This window comes from Notechis scutatus, chromosome 2, assembly GCF_049901735.1.
Source record: "Notechis scutatus isolate UNSWTSFEM ecotype Mainland chromosome 2, rNotScu1.2, whole genome shotgun sequence".
In the NCBI taxonomy this organism is placed as follows: domain Eukaryota; kingdom Metazoa; phylum Chordata; class Lepidosauria; order Squamata; family Elapidae; genus Notechis; species Notechis scutatus.
In genome coordinates, this window is record NC_142010.1 from 28386675 (window position 1) to 28402498 (window position 15824).

The following is a 15824-nucleotide window of genomic DNA, read 5'->3' on the forward strand; positions in this document are numbered from 1 at the left end:
AGCAGTAAGGCTGCAGCCTCGGGCGGAGCGAGGCGAGCGGGATGAAGCGGAAGCGACGCAGGGGATCCAGGAAGCCAGAGGCGCCTTCGCTGCATCCAACAAGCATCCGAAAGCCGGCAGTGGATATACCGGCGTATAAGACGACCCCCACTTGGAGGCATGTTTTTCGGGCAAAAAGTCATCTTATACGCCGGCAAATACGGTATATATATATATATATATATATATATATATATATATATATATATACACACACACATATATACATATATACATATATACATATATATATATATATATATATTGTTTTCTTAAGTTTTCTTAAGTTGGGTACTTACATGTATGGTGTTCGGCTTGGTTCGGGTATTTTCCCACGTCATTGTAGTTCTTTTAAAGTTGTAGCAACGTTTCAGCAGAATCTCATCTGCCATCATCAGGCTTCTGTATTGTTTCCGTCTGTGGGTCAGACTTTTACAGTGGTTTCAGATTTAAATTTGGGGCAGCCTATTGCTGTGCCAGAATGGTTTTTTCTTCATCCTGATTGGTTGGGAGTCTTGGTCTGTGTTTATTGGTCTCGGAGTTTGCTGTGTTCTGCTTGATGGGTGTCTCTGATATCTTCTGTCTGTTTTTTGGCTCTTTTTGTATCTTGATTGGCTGGCAGCATTGTGTTACTTTAATGGAGGCCTTTAGTGCAGCTTGGCTTCGGGTAAATGGACGGCTATCATTAGTTAGGAAGCTGGGTTTCATCTGGGTGCCTGGTTGGGGTGTGTTTGAGCTGGAGGTATCAGGGGGGATCTGTTTGTGCCCAGGTGTTTGCCTGGCTTGTGGTGTGGAGATTTTTTTGTTTGTGAGTGCAGGCTTCCAAATGATTGACAGCCTGGTTTTGGTGCCATTGAAGTTGATGCTATGACCTGTAGCTTCCATGTGTTGGACTAGTGAGGAAGTGTGTTCCAGCTTTTTGACTGCATTTTTGTGTTCATCCAGGCGGGTACTTATTCTTCTATTGGTCTGTCCAATGTATGTGGCTGGGCATGATGCACAGGGGACTTCGTATATGCCTTCGTATATGCCTATGCCTATATATATTGTCCTGTCCCTTCCCACTTATCACAAAAAGCAATTTTTTACCTTCTATAAAAAGACAGGTTTCTCAATATCCATTTGTTGATTCCATAGGGAAGGAGAGTAAACTTTCCTTTTCAGCACCTCAAAATTGCCGCTTATAATTCTCTTCTGGAAAGTATCATTCAAAAAGCCATAGTTTTCAGGATGTTAAATGTGTCTTAAAGTCCTGGGTCAGCCAAGAAAAACTTTCACTTCAAAAACTTTCTCCTCTTCCTCCTGCACATTCTTACCCAGCTGCCGGCTTCTTTGTGGCGGCCATTACAGACCGCTGCTGCACCGTCTTGAGAAAAGGGGGTTTTGCCGGCCCGGGAGGGGGTCTGCAACACCCCCAAACCCCTCTCCGGATCCCCCCTATCTTCAGCCACCCCTGCAGGGCTGCCTTAGCCTCCAAACCCGTCCGGATCGGAGGCACCAAAATGGCTAGCGCCACAGGGATCGTGCAGTATCGCGAATCCCTGCCGCTCCCGAAGACGACAAATACATAATACATAACTTTTATTCAGATTCTGCTTAGTACATTCTAAAGCTACACACTATATTTAAAAAAAAATTATAAATATATAATATAATTAAAACAACAATCCATACCAGTTAAACTCTATCGTTAAAATTAATATTCATTTAAATCTTAAACATTTTACATCTTAAACATTCCTTTTCAAATAAGTCTTATGCTTGTATGGGAACCCTTATAGTTTTTGCGTAATTTTCAAAACATTATGTAATTAAAATGTTCCCATTCCTTTTTAATTCAATTCTCTCATATTTCATTTCATTTATTTTGTGCAAAAAAGAAAAAGTTTCACTAAATTACATTGAATATTTTATCCCATTTTATAATCATATGTGATTCCAATTTTCTAACATTATTTCTAATACAAATACAACAATACAGTCTATATGTACCTTTGCAGAATCTCTTTTTCAGTTATTATTTTTACCCATTATCTCTAAATAAATCCTGTTTCTTTACATCTTGTTTCAAACCCTTGTAGCTTCTCTTACCTTCCTTCCTCCCTTGCTTCTTCACACCCTTTCTACCCCCTTGTCTTTCCATCTCCATTTCCCTCTTCTGCATTCCTCTTTTCTGTTGCTTTCTGACATTGTGTCCACTTTTCACCTTATTTTCCCTTTTTTTGGTTGTTTTTTTAGGTCTTAAATTCTCCATTCTCTTTCCCCTCTTTCCCCTTTCTTCCCCAGATAAAGTTACTTGTTCATTAAAGATGGCTTCTTCTTTGTCCCAATCTTCTTGTTCTTGTAGTTTCTCATAGGTAAAAATCGCCATTTCTAAAAAGTTGAAAATAGAGCCAAAAGAGCCCTTCCCTTCTTGTTCCTCTTTATATTTTTTGAATTCAATTTTCAGTTCATCCACAAGTGATGCCATTATAAAAAAGATTTTTAAACAACCATCCAAGTATTTTTAATCATTAAAATATAATTTCCAAAAGTCCCAAAGTCACCAAGCAGTCCAAATACACACAACCTGTTCCAGTTAACACTTTTCTCTTTTTTCACTTTCTCTTCCTGGGGTTACGATTCAGATGCAAAGTTCCAATTAAAATGTATCTTTTAGAAGTCTTATTACAATTTAACTTTCGATTCTTTTAAATTCCAAGCAATCTCCTCCAGCCAAATCTTACTCTTTATTCTTTTCCTCTCCCTTCCCACTTGCAGCCAAAAAAAAGTTTTTTCAATGTTCAGAAATCTTTATTATCCCCTTGGCTTTAATTTTCAGTTTAATTACCTGCTGATGCCAATGCGGGTTTTTCCGATTTCTCATTCATCTGCTTTCACCGTAAGGAAGGAGAGTGAGAAAAAACAAACTTTCCCTTTTCACTTTCATTTGCTGCTTCCAATCTTCCTTGGGAACAATGAATCTTTTTTTTTTTTTTTTTTAAACAAGTTTTATTAATTTTTAAAACACACAAATTGTCATTATTCATTACATGTTTAAACCTTTTTTCATTGTCAATTTAACAAGTCAGATAAAATTATAATTCTGTTTTAAACCATTTCCATACAACATACCAAAACCTCTTATTCAATTTCTCTTTACTTCTCTTTACTCTTATTCAATATCATTATTATTATTTCATCTGTTTCTTTCTGACTTAGTTACCATTATTCTCAATCTATATTTCTACAATTTTTAACTAATTCTCCCCCAAAAAGACATATACACACAACACACAAAACATAAAAAAATCTTTTGGAAAGTAACTTGGACCCAGGTATCTCTCTCTTCATGGACTTCAATTATATTCATGCTCATCTTACATATCATTACTTATTTTATTTACCATTCTAAGCCTTCTATATTAACTTCCCCACATATTTCACACTTCTTACTTCTATCTTAATTAATCATCTTAATTTGAATCATTATATTTATATCTTTTGTCCATTTTTTATCATCCCTTTGTCTCATTCCTTATAAAAAAAAAAGAAAATAAGTTTCTCCTGAAATCATTAATCAGAGTATGATGCCTTTCTATCTCCCCCTAAGTTAATCAAATTAATCTTTAAAATAATATCTAATACCCAATCCGATTTTGCTTGGTACATTCTATCTAACTAATACATCCAACATAATTAAGTACATAATTAAACAATAAATCCAAATATTAAAAAAAGATACTATAATAAAAATTTTATAATAACATCAGTACCATAGTCTTATTAAACTCTTTAATTAAAACAATATTCTAAACCTCCCCTATTATTAGGTTTTAAAGCCAATCATTTTTAAACATTTTAACATTTTAATCTCTTATCAACTCTTAAATCATTACAATACTACCGTCTCATTTTATGTACCTTGCAAAGTCTTTTTTTTAAAAAAAAAAAATTTATACTTTATCCATTATCCAAAAAAAATTTCTTTTTTTCATTTAATTTCAAAACATTGTAGCTTTTCTCCACCTTTTCCCTTTCTTTCTTCTCCCAACAAACCATTCTACCCCCCCTTCTTCTAGCCTCTGCCTTGCCAGCTTCCCTTCTCTGTCGTATTCCTTTTCCCTTTTGTTTACTATCATCATATTGGTTTTGCACCTTATTTTTCCCTTTCTTAAATGTTTTTTAGATCTTAAGTCCTTAAGTCCTTTAATTTTCTTCTTTTCTCTTCTTTTCTTTTCTTTCTCTCTTCCTTCTTTCTGGATCAAGTTCTGAGATTCATTAAAAATGGCTCCTTTCTTTCTTTCTTGTTCCTCTGCTGTCTTCATCTGTTGTAATGTTTGTTGATAATTAATAAGCGCCATTTCTAAGAAAAGGAAAGCTTCTTCCACACCATCTTTCCCATTTTTTTTTGCTTGTTCATATTCTTTTCTTAGTTCCTCAACAGAAAGAGCCATTATAAATCTTTTCTTTTCTTTTCCCCTTCTTTCTTCTTACAACAACCAGAATATTCAAAAGAAAATAAAAAAATAAAACAGTCCCAAAGTTATCAGTCAGTCCAAACCAAGGCAGAGTTCTCACTTTCTCCTTCTGGGGTAATATCAATCCAAGAGAAAGAAAGTCCAAATCTGTTTAAAATCTTATTGCAATATATTCTAGTCTTCAAATCCTTAAGGCATCTGCTCCAACAAAGTCTTAGCATACAAATGTTTTCTTTTTAATCCTCTCTTCCCACTCATCGCTTAAAACCAATTTTCACCTAAAAGAAATAGGTTTCTTAATATCCAGTTATTTATTCCGTAGGAAAAGAGGGAAAGCTATCCTTTCAGCACCTTCAAACAGCCGCTTTTTCCTCTTCTGGCAGGTATTATTCAGAAAGTCATACTTTTCAGGAATTTTATTAGATATGTCTTAGAGTCCTAGGAGCCAAGAAAAACTTTCTCCTCTCAATCACTTTCTCCACTTCCTCCTGCGCATTCTTACCCGGCTGCCAGCTTCTTTGTGGCGGCCATTACAGACCGCCGCTGCACCGTCCTGGGAAAAGGGAGTTCTGCCGGCCAGGGAGGGAGTCTGCAGCACCCCAAACCCTTCTCCGGATCCCCCTACCTTCAGCTGCCCCTGCAGGGCCTAGCTCCGTACCCGGCTGGGTCGGAGCCCCAAAACGGCTAGCGCGGCAGGGATCGCGCAGCTTCGCAAATCCCTGCCGCCGCAAGCCGACAAACCGGAAGCTCTGGGAACAATGAATCTTTTTTGAGATTTAAATTTAAATTCCAGGATATCTTGAATGTTGCTTGTTATCCCAGTCAGCCAACACTTTCACTTCTTAGCTTCCTCCTGCACATACTTTTCCAGATGAGTGCCTCTTTGTGGTGGCCATTTCTGACCACCGCTCTGCCGCCTTCGGAAAACAGAGTTAAGCCAGCTGAGGAGGGGAGGTGCGGACTCCCCTTAAAACCCTGCCGGGTCTCCCCTGTCTTCAGCCACCTCTACAGGGTGACTTTAGCCCCGAAGCCGGCTGGCTCAGGGCACTCCAGCGGCGAGTGCAAGCAGAAACCGCACACTGCCGTGGGACAAAAAAGGTTGGGGGCCACTGAGTTAATCTTTCTAAGCAAAAATCTTGAATCATGGCACTTATTAATATACTGGCTCCAAAGAATGTTTCTCTTGTAAAATCTAATTGGCTGGCAGAAAAAGCTAATTCTACAAATTATCTGGAATGGCTACTGGCAGCAGTAGTAATTGGTGTGCAATGACTTGCACCCATAACTGTGCACACCACTTCATTGTGCACTTGCAACACCTTCTCAATGATCCTCAAGTTAACGCCCATTTAGACACATTCACAATAATCCTTCCAGAAGGTGGACCTATGACCAATCCTTAAGTTTCAAAGAATACAGGTGTTCCTAGAAAAAGTAAATATCAAAAATCATATTCAAACTAAAAATAATTGAATAGAAGAAATATTTTCTCTAACAGTAGTAAAACTTGGATAATCTGCCATACCCTCCTAATTCAAAGCCTTTGGGGTATTATTTCCTTTAGATAAGAAATTGCGCAGTTTGAAAATAAAGAAGAAAGTAGTTGAGCTTCAAACTTCAAACTGTCTTTTAACTTACAATTTCATGAAAATGCTCTGGATGAATCTACGTCCACTTCCTTCCTGCCCTTTTCTTTGGTGTCACCCACCTTCCTGAGTGGAGATGGTCCCATCCGGACAAGGAACACAGTCATAGCAGCAAACTGGCTCTCCTTCTCGCTTCTGCTTGACAAATCCAGGATGACATTTCCCCCCACATCTGGACTGAGGAAGAGACTAAGGAGAAAGCAAAGGACACCAAAGAAAATGTTTTAGCGCAGTCATCCTGATGTCCTTATTTCATGGTCTTGAAATGAGACTAAAAATGACTGCTCAGTTTCTAGAACTATGGTGATATGAGATAGGGGTCATGAAAATATATCCCTCAATAAGGGTAATTAAGGCCTTTTTTCTGTAGCACTTGGGACATGGGTATGAGTCCTGTGTCAGAAAGGGATATTTCTAAGACACAGCTAGGTATCCAAGAAAAGATCCTTTCTGTTGAAGACCTATGATTAGGTAACAACAACTAACATGGAAGAACAAACCCATATTTGTTATTAATTGAATTTGGCACCTTCTTTTCCCCCCAAAATACAGGTAATAATCACGATGAACAATTGCATAAAGGGGTTTTCTGATGATGTGCCCTCTTTAGAAGCCAAAGGCAAACCTAAGCAGGGCTTCCTTTCAAAGAGTCCCTCATTACTTCAGTGCTAAGGCTGATAGCCTTGGGTTCATCTGTTCCTTGTTCACAAATTGCAAAGGAGAAGGCAATTCTGTTGACCAGTGCCTGAGTTCAGGTTTGGACTAAAATTCATGAAATTGAATCAGCACCAGGAGGGGCTTTTCTCTGAGTCAATGGTTCAATGTTCCAGTGTTCTGGGTCAGGGCTTCATCTCTCATCAGACCAGTCTTTATAATGATTTCATTCAGGGGTGGGATCCTACCGGCATAACAACCGGTTCAGGGAGCATGTACATGCATGCCAAACGAGCACTGCACACGTGTGTGCACTACCGGCTCTGATGAGCACTTATCTTCTCCAGCTGACAAGCGGCACTCAGCTGTGCCCCACAAAGTAGCAGAGGAGGTAAAAGCATAGGATAAAGGACAGCCTAGAGCCTGGGCGGGCAGGTGAGCCAAACAGATGACCAGATAATCATCGCAGCGAATCGGTTCGGTGTCAGCTGCTCTTCGGAACTACCAATTCTATAGAACCAGCCAAACTGGTAGCATCCCACCCCTGATTTCATGTGAACTAAAAGCCTTGGACCTCCTTTTTAGGAGCAGAAGGCCTATTGCACTATCCAGCGCTGAAAATGTGCGCAACACTGAAAATGGAGTATTTAAAAGCTCAGCTGCTTACTTTCCAAGTCAGCAATGGTAAGTAAAACAGTGGGGAGGAGGGAAATCAGCTGTGCTGCGCGATTGAGATGAGCTACAAAGCAGGAAATAAAGGACAGGGGCAGGCGGGTGGGGGGGGCAGCTGATTGTCGGAACTACTGGTTTGCGTGAACTGGTCTGAACTGGCAGCATCCCACCACTAGCACTATCCTAGCATCCCACCACTGGCACTATGAAAGATTGGAATGGAGAATGCTAGCCAGGTCTGGGGTGCTGAAAAACTGTTTGCCCTGTCCTTTAATGGGACACTGGACCCAACCAGGACAATGTGAACAGTGGTGAGATTCCATGTTTTCTACTGGTTCTATGAGACTGTGCTTTGCATGTGCACGCAGCACTCAAATACCTCCCTCTGTGTCAGTGCTATTGAGGTGAGGTGTGTGGTTTTTTTTTTAGCTCAGCTGAGGTGCAGCAATCCACTCTGCTGCACGAATAAACTGAGCTAAAAAACAAGGAAATATAAGACAGGAAAGGACAGGGGAGGGTGGGCAGGGCCAGCCAGAGGTACTATTTGCCGGTACTCCGAACTACTCAAAATTTCTGCTATCGGTACTCCAGAACCAGTCTGAACCAGCTAAATACCACCTCTGAATGTGAATCCTAATTCCAAAGGTAATTTAGGCAGCAGAAGCTCCATCCAGTGCTGATTCAATTTCATCAATTTTAGTCCAAACCTGAACTCAGGCACTATCAACAAAGTTGCCTTCTCCTTTGAAATTTGTGAACAAGGAACAGATGATCACCCCTAGCACTTGAGGGCCACTCTTACCATTTTCATGCAGCTTCTCGATTTCAACACTAAGCCATGGTGCATAGGCTTATCCAAATAAGGTTGGAACGCTTTGGGGAATACAGAAAAGATACCAATATTTCTCCCACCCTGTTGAGCGACTTTAGCCGTGACATATGCTTTTGATTGATAATCAGTCTCTCTCTTTCAAAGTTCAACAGTTTATTTAAGATGGAACCCTCCTTCATGAAAAACACCCAGCTTGTGATCTCCAGATCAACTTTTAAATCTCTATTTTGGTCCCAGTACAGTCTGAATTCAGAAAAATTGTAGTACGCATTCTTCTCCAGAAAGGGGTGGAACTAGAATGGAAACATCCAAGAATTTCAAAAGTAGTAAACTTGGTAACTTATTCTTTTTTGTCTGTTCTCATATGTATCATTCCTCTGCAGTGATCTAACTTGCAAGTTTTACCATGCTCTTCAAAAGTGAAAAAGAATGGTTCAACATTTCTCTTCCCTTTCCCTGATTATGTCTATGGAGATTCCCAGTTATCCAGATTGTGATTGTTCCAAATGCATGGCACAGCATAGGTGAACAAACACATCGGGACAAGATTCAATACTATACAGATACCTATGGTATCTCTGGACACCTGCATAACAGGATAGAAACATTCCTGTCAGACTGTGCTCCTTCTAAATCCCAAGAAAGAAATACTCAGACTCCATGATGTAGAGCAGAATTTATCTTTTACTGGGAAATGAATGGTAGCAAACAGAATCAATTCCGAAACTAAATTATTGGCGGGTAAAATGCATATACAAAGGGATAGAATTGCTCCCCCCCTCCAGAGATCAAATGATTCTTCCAATTAAAACTTCTGAATAGGATCATGTGGTCATCTCTAGGTGATGATGAGGCTACTGTCAGTGACCTTGACATATTTTGATAAAAGTTTGCAGTTGCGCAGAAAAAAGGACAGAGGTTAGTAAGAAATGGAAAGTTACCACAAAGAATCCCCCCTCCCTTTCTTTACCCAGCAAAGGAATGCAAAACACCTCCTGCCTTCTTCCCCTCCAAGATTCCCCCCTCCCACCGTTTCATGACAGCCGAAAGAGAAGTAAAGAGCATAGCAACAAATAAGTCATAATTAGGGGCCGAAGATATCTTGGTAGGTAGGGATGATTATCTCTTGAGGCTGACATTCGGACCCCCTAGAAAAAGGACATTTGTCCCTGTAAGAGAAAACAATCATGTATTAACATTGGCATACATTTCTATGGTTTATCAGGATATTTGGCATAAAACTCCTTAAGCAAGGCAGGGGCCCTAATGTCTTTCTCATTAACCCATTCAGCCTGGGAAGGAGGAAAATGTTTCCACGCTACAAGATATTGGACACGACCCCTCCATTTCCTAGAATCTAGAATCTCTTTAATCTCGAAATGTTGCTCCCCCTCGATCAACAGGGGTACGGGTGGATCAGACTGGGTCGGCCGCAAAGTACTGGTATGTTCTGGTTTCAACAAACTGACGTGGAAAACTGGATGAATATGACGAAGAGTCTTTGGTAAAGTCAGTTGAACAGTCACCGGATTTACAATCCTCTCAATGGGAAAAGGTCCCACGTACTTAGGACCCAACTTCTTCGACTTCTGAGTAGTCTGCAAATATCTGGTTGAGAGGAAAACTTTATCGCCCACCTTATAAATCATCTGTGGGGCTCGCTTTCTGTCAGCAAATTTCTTATGAGATTGGTGTGCCTCGTCCAGAGCTTTGCGAACGACCGGCCAATTTTGTTGGAGTTTAGATATCCAGTCGTCCAACGATTGGACAGTGGGGTTTTCTCGAGGCAGTTCAGGTATGGGCACAAAATCTTGTCCCGTGGCTACTTTGAAAGGAGTAAACCCCGTACTACTGTGTACAGAGTTATTATACGCCACCTCCGCAAAAGGCAGTAAGTCCACCCAATTGTCTTGCTGATAGTTTATATAACATCTGAGGTACTGTTCTAACACCCCGTTTGTCCTCTCACAGGCTCCATTAGTTTGGGGGTGATGGGCGGAGCTTAGGCTCTGGGTGGAGCCTATCAACTTCAAGAATTCTCTCCAAAAGTTTGAGGTAAATTGGACCCCCCGATCAGAAACTACACGCTCAGGAACGCCGTGCAACCTGTAGACATGTATAATGAACATTCTGGCCAATGATTTCGCTGAAGGAATCTTAGAGCAAGGGATGAAATGGGCTTGTTTGGAAAACAAATCAGTCACTACCCAAATGACAGTGTGTCCAACACTCTCGGGTAGATCTACTATAAAGTCCATGGAAATTTCCTTCCAAAGTGCCGTTGGCCTGGCCACATTCTGCAACAAACCTGGTGGTTTACCAGGTGGCCGTTTCGCTGAAGCACACACTGGACAACTCGCCACTTAAGTCTCAATGTCCTTTTTCAGCGAAGGCCACCAGAACTGTCGTTTCACCAAATGTAGAGTTTTCACAAATCCAAAATGACCAGCCGCTTTAGAATCATGAGTTTGTTGTAAAACTTGGCTTCTCAGGATTTGGGGTACATACAATTTTGCACCTATCCAGGCTAGACCATCTCGAATGGTGCAATTATTCGCATTTGCTAGGAACCACTCATCTGTTTTCAAAGCCTCCTTAAATCGTTCCATCAGGTCAGTGGACAGATCCCTCTCCTGGTCTCTTTTTTGTGCTCTGGTAATTACAGGAGCAGCCAACTGTGTAGTGGACACGATTGGTCTTACCACTTCTTTTTGGATACTGTTGTATTGAGGCATTCTAGACAAAGCATCCGCCATAAAATTTTTCCCTCCTGGGATATACTTCAACGAGAAATTGAATCGCTTGAAAAACTGAGCCCACCTAACCTGCTTAGGAGATAGCTTTCGAGGAGTCTTTAAGGCTTCCAGATTTTTATGGTCCGTCCATACCTCAAATGGATGTTTCGCTCCTTCCAAAAATTGTCTCCAGGCTAGTAGAGCCCAACGGACTGCAAAAGCTTCCTTCTCCCAGACGGCCCATCTCCTTTCAGTGTCAGTCAATTTACGGGAGGTATAAGCACACGGCTGTAGTGTCCCCTTCTCGTTTAATTGAAGTAAAACCGCCCCCACCGCCACATCGCTTGCATCAGCTTGGATCACGAAAGGGGCATCCATGTCGGGGTGTTTCAATACTGGTTCTGCAGCGAAAAGTCTTTTAAGCTTTTCGAATGCGGCTTGGCATTCCATGGACCAGTTCAATGGTTGGCTGGGTTTTGGTTTCGCTTCTCCCTTTGTCTTCAGGAGGTTGGTGATGGGCATTGCTATTTTTGCAAAAGACGGGATGAATTGCCGATAGAAATTGGCAAACCCAAGAAAGCTTTGAAGTTGCTTCCGGGTTCTCGGGGGGGCCCATTCCAATACCGCTCGCACTTTCTCTGGATCCATCTCGATGCCCTCGGGAGAGATACGATATCCCAAGTAGTCGATTTTTTCTTGATGGAACTCACATTTGGATAGTTTGGCATACAGTTTGGCTGCCCTCAATTTGTGCAACACCGAGCGTACGAGTTTCACATGTTCGTCTTTATTCTCCGTGTAGATGAGAATATCATCAAGGTAGACCAGAACCCCCTTGTATAGATGTTCGTGAAGCACTTGATTTATCATTTGCATGAAAACAGCGGGCGCCCCCTGTAGGCCGAAAGGAAGAACGTTGAACTGGAAGCAACCCATCGGGCAGTTGAACGCAGTCTTCCACTCATCACCTTTCTTAATTCGGATCCTGTAGTATGCTTCCCTCAAGTCCAACTTTGTGAAAATCTTCCCCTTTGCCAGGTGGGCTAGCATGTCCTTCATCAGGGGGAGGGGGTACACATTCTCCACCGACACGGCGTTTAGGTTTCTATAGTCAACTACCAAACGTTTTGAGCCATCTTTCTTCTCGCGGAACATTACAGGGGCCGCCACTCGAGGTCTGGCAGGCGTGATGAAACCACGTTTCAGGTTTTTGTCGATGAACGCTCTCAGTTCTTCCAGCTCCCCCGGTGTCATCGGATAAAGCTCGGTTTCGGGAGCGTTACCCCCGGTAGAAATTCGATGCTGCAATCGGTTGATCGATGGGGAGGGAGCTCGTCAGAGGCTTTTTCACTAAACACTTCCCTTAAGTCCCAGTACTCCTTCGGGATTTTCTCCTCCCCATCCACTCGTTCGACACCTGCGGAAGCTGCCTCGGCCGGAACTTGGGGCTTCGGATGGGGTTTCTCCTCCCCCTCCCGAGAGTGGGGCTCCTCCCCTTCCGGTGGCTGGTCGGTGCAGATGCGTATCCACCCTTCCCTCCAGTTTATTTTGGGGTTCCATTTTCGAAGCCAAGGTAATCCCAATATTAAAGGCTGTTCCATCCCAGGGGCCACAATAAAGCACAAGATCTCGCGGTGAGTTCCCATGGTCATTTCTAAGGGTTCCGTTATAAAGCTCGCCTGGGCTACCTCCCGCCACAGATCCGTCCAATTGACAGAAAGCTATGGGCGTTTTCAAAGTTCTCAGTCCGATGCCCATATTTTTAACTACTTTCATGTTAATTACACACCTCATGCACCCCGAGTCCAACAAGGCCAACATCTCTCCCTCGGTCCCCGATGTGGGGTCCCTTAACTTTATTGGGATGGTCATGGGCCCCTGGGTAGGACTTACCGAGGCGTCATCCTCCGAATCGGTCTCGTCGAGTAAGGTTGGAGGTCCCAGCTCCTCCCCCGCCGGAAGGGCGACCTCTACAACCTCTCTCGCCTTCAGTCCGGTCTCGCGGGGCTTGGTTGGGGGTTTACCGGGCTTCGTCCCTGGACCCTGCGTCTTTGGTGGGACCAACTTGACTCGGCACTCCGCCATCCGGTGGCCCTCTTTCCCGCAACGGAAACAGGCTGTGGTCTTGGCTCTTGCTGCCATCCCTCCTCTTTGGGGAGTGGAGGCCTCTTGGGGGCGTGGGGGGTTTAGATTTCTCCAGCCGGGGCCCCTTCTGCGTCTGCTTCGAGCCAGATCAATATCCACCTCTTCCGCCAGCAAGTACCACGACTGCAAATCACGTGGATCCTTCCGGGAGATGCACATGTGGTATACATCTTCATTTAAGCCGTCTTTGTAGGTTTCCACCAGGGCCTCTTGGGGCCAGCCTCGGAGACAGGAGACCAACTGCCTGAACTCCTGGGTGTAATCTGCAACCGATTTCCCCCCTTGGGTTAAGGTTTTCATTTTGATTCTAGCCCTTCTCTCTGCCAAGGGATCCTCAAATCTTCTCCTTAATGCAGTCATGAAAACATCGAGGTTTCGCAGTTGGGGGGAGTTATCATTGAACAAAGTCACCACCCAGTCTGCTGCCATCCCTTCCAGGGTTCTGGTGACACATCTCACTTTGGCTGCTTCAGAAATGAACTCCCTTTCAAATTCTGCCATGTAGCTTCCCACTTGCACCAGGAAAAACCCCAAGTCTCTGGGATTTCCTCCAAATTTCACATCTAAGGGAGGCAGGGGGCGCCTTCCAGGAAGCACACCTATTGCTGGGGCTCCCCAGGCGGCTGCGGGTGGCTGCACCGGCGTAGGTTGGGCTAGGGGGGTGGGGGTGGCTCGACTTCTCCGGGCTGACTTCGCTCCCTCTTCCCCCTCATACCTTTGAGCCGTGCCGGGCTTTTCAGAAACATCCATAAGGAATCTGCCGCCTTGATCCAGCCTGCATTCCATCTCCTCCCCCTCCTGCCACAGCCGTTCCTTCGCACCCTTTCATCTTACAGTGATTCTGGGAGGAGGGGGGTCATCCCGATCTCTCCAACCAACCCCCAACGACCATCTGGGCATCTCAGCTGGGGTTTCTTCCAGAGTCAGGTCGGCCAGTAAATCAGCAGCCGGCATCTCTGGCAGCAGCAAGGGCTGCCCCCCCACAGCTCCCTGGTCCTCTTCATCGCTGGCTGGAGACGACATGAGATGAAACCCCCTCGGAAGAAAAGTTGCTGTCTTCTCCGGGTGGGTTGATGTAAAGGAGTTTCGGAATAATGTCAGACTGTGCTCCTTCTAAATCCCAAGAAAGAAATACTCAGACTCCATGATGTAGAGCAGAATTTATCTTTTACTGGGAAATGAATGGTAGCAAACAGAATCAATTCGAAACTAAATTATTGGCGGGTAAAATGCATATACAAAGGGATAGAATTGCTCCCCCTCCAGAGATCAAATGATTCTTCCAATTAAAACTTCTGAATAGGATCATGTGGTCATCTCTAGGTGATGATGAGGCTACTGTCAGTGACCTTGACATATTTTGATAAAAGTTTGCAGTTGCGCAGAAAAAAGGACAGAGGTTAGTAAGAAATGGAAAGTTACCACAAAGAATCCCCCCTCCCTTTCTTTACCCAGCAAAGGAATGCAAAACACCTCCTGCCTTCTTCCCCTCCAAGATTCCCCCCTCCCACCGTTTCATGACAGCCGAAAGAGAAGTAAAGAGCATAGCAACAAATAAGTCATAATTAGGGGCCGAAGATATCTTGGTAGGTAGGGATGATTATCTCTTGAGGCTGACAATTCCTGTCAAACAGACAACAGATGGTCAAAATTGGGAGCATCCTATCAAATTCTGTACCTGTCAACAGTGGTGTCCCCCAAGGCAGTGTTCTAGGACCAACTCTCTTCATACTCTACATAAATGACCTCTTTGATCATATGAAGAGCAACTGCGTTCTCTTCGCTGACAATGTAAAGCTATTCAACACATTCGACAATACTGCTATCCTTCAAAAAGACCTCAACTATGTATCAGAATGGTCAAACAAATAGCAACTTCAAACCTCAACAAATAAATGCTCTGTCTTACATATTGGCAAAAAAATAATAATCAGAAAAAAAAAACAAGCTGAATAGTCACGACTTTGTTGATGATCCAAACTCTATCAAGAACCTTGGAATTCTCATCTCAAATGATCTAAGTGCTAGTACCCACTGTAACTACATAGCCAAAAAGGCATTAAGAGCCCACTGTAACTACATAGCCAAAATTGCAAGAAGAATCACAACCTATAACTAAAGGGAGGGAGAGAGAGAAAGAAAAGGAAAGAAGGGAAGAAATCGCTGCCCGAGAAGAGATAGGAGTGAGAATCAGGAGTCAAACAATGCCAAGAATTAACGAGGGATAAAAGCTGGACTAAGGGTCAATGGAAAGAGGATTGAAACTAATATCTATGAACATTAATGGACTAAATGACCCATGTAAGAGGAAGAGAATATTTTTAAAATTAGAGAAACAGAGACCTGATATAATTTGTCTCCAAGAGGTTCATATTAAAATGCAGGATCAGAGATACTTAAAAAATAAAAAATTGAGGAAAATGTATGCAACATTAGCAGAAGAAAAAAAAGAGTTGTACTATATATTAAAGAGGAAATCACTTCAAAATTGATCTATAACAATACAGTGGGGAGAATATTAATGGTAGAGGTGGTCATTCAAAATAAACATATTGTATTGGTGGAGATATATGCCCCCAACAAAAATCATGAATGAATTCTATAAAATCCTATATGAGAAATTGATAGAAATTGGCAACCC

General features: G+C 42.7%; 1 protein-coding gene and 1 long non-coding RNA gene across 6 annotated transcripts in view; one reads left to right on the top strand and one right to left on the bottom strand.

The window, feature by feature from the left end:
• LOC148131980 (uncharacterized) overlaps nt 1–8873 on the bottom strand; it is a 13247-nt gene extending 4374 nt beyond the window's left edge. Inside the window, exons 1-2 of the long non-coding RNA XR_015747219.1 lie at nt 8384–8873; nt 6208–6334 (exon numbers count right to left, since the gene is read on the bottom strand). This is a non-coding gene — a long non-coding RNA (uncharacterized LOC148131980). The remainder of the gene's footprint in view (nt 1–6207; nt 6335–8383) is intronic.
• Nucleotides 1–15824, top strand: part of LOC148131977 (vomeronasal type-2 receptor 26-like) — a 153565-nt gene that overhangs the window by 105797 nt on the left and 31944 nt on the right. The gene's annotated exons all lie outside the window — the stretch shown is intronic.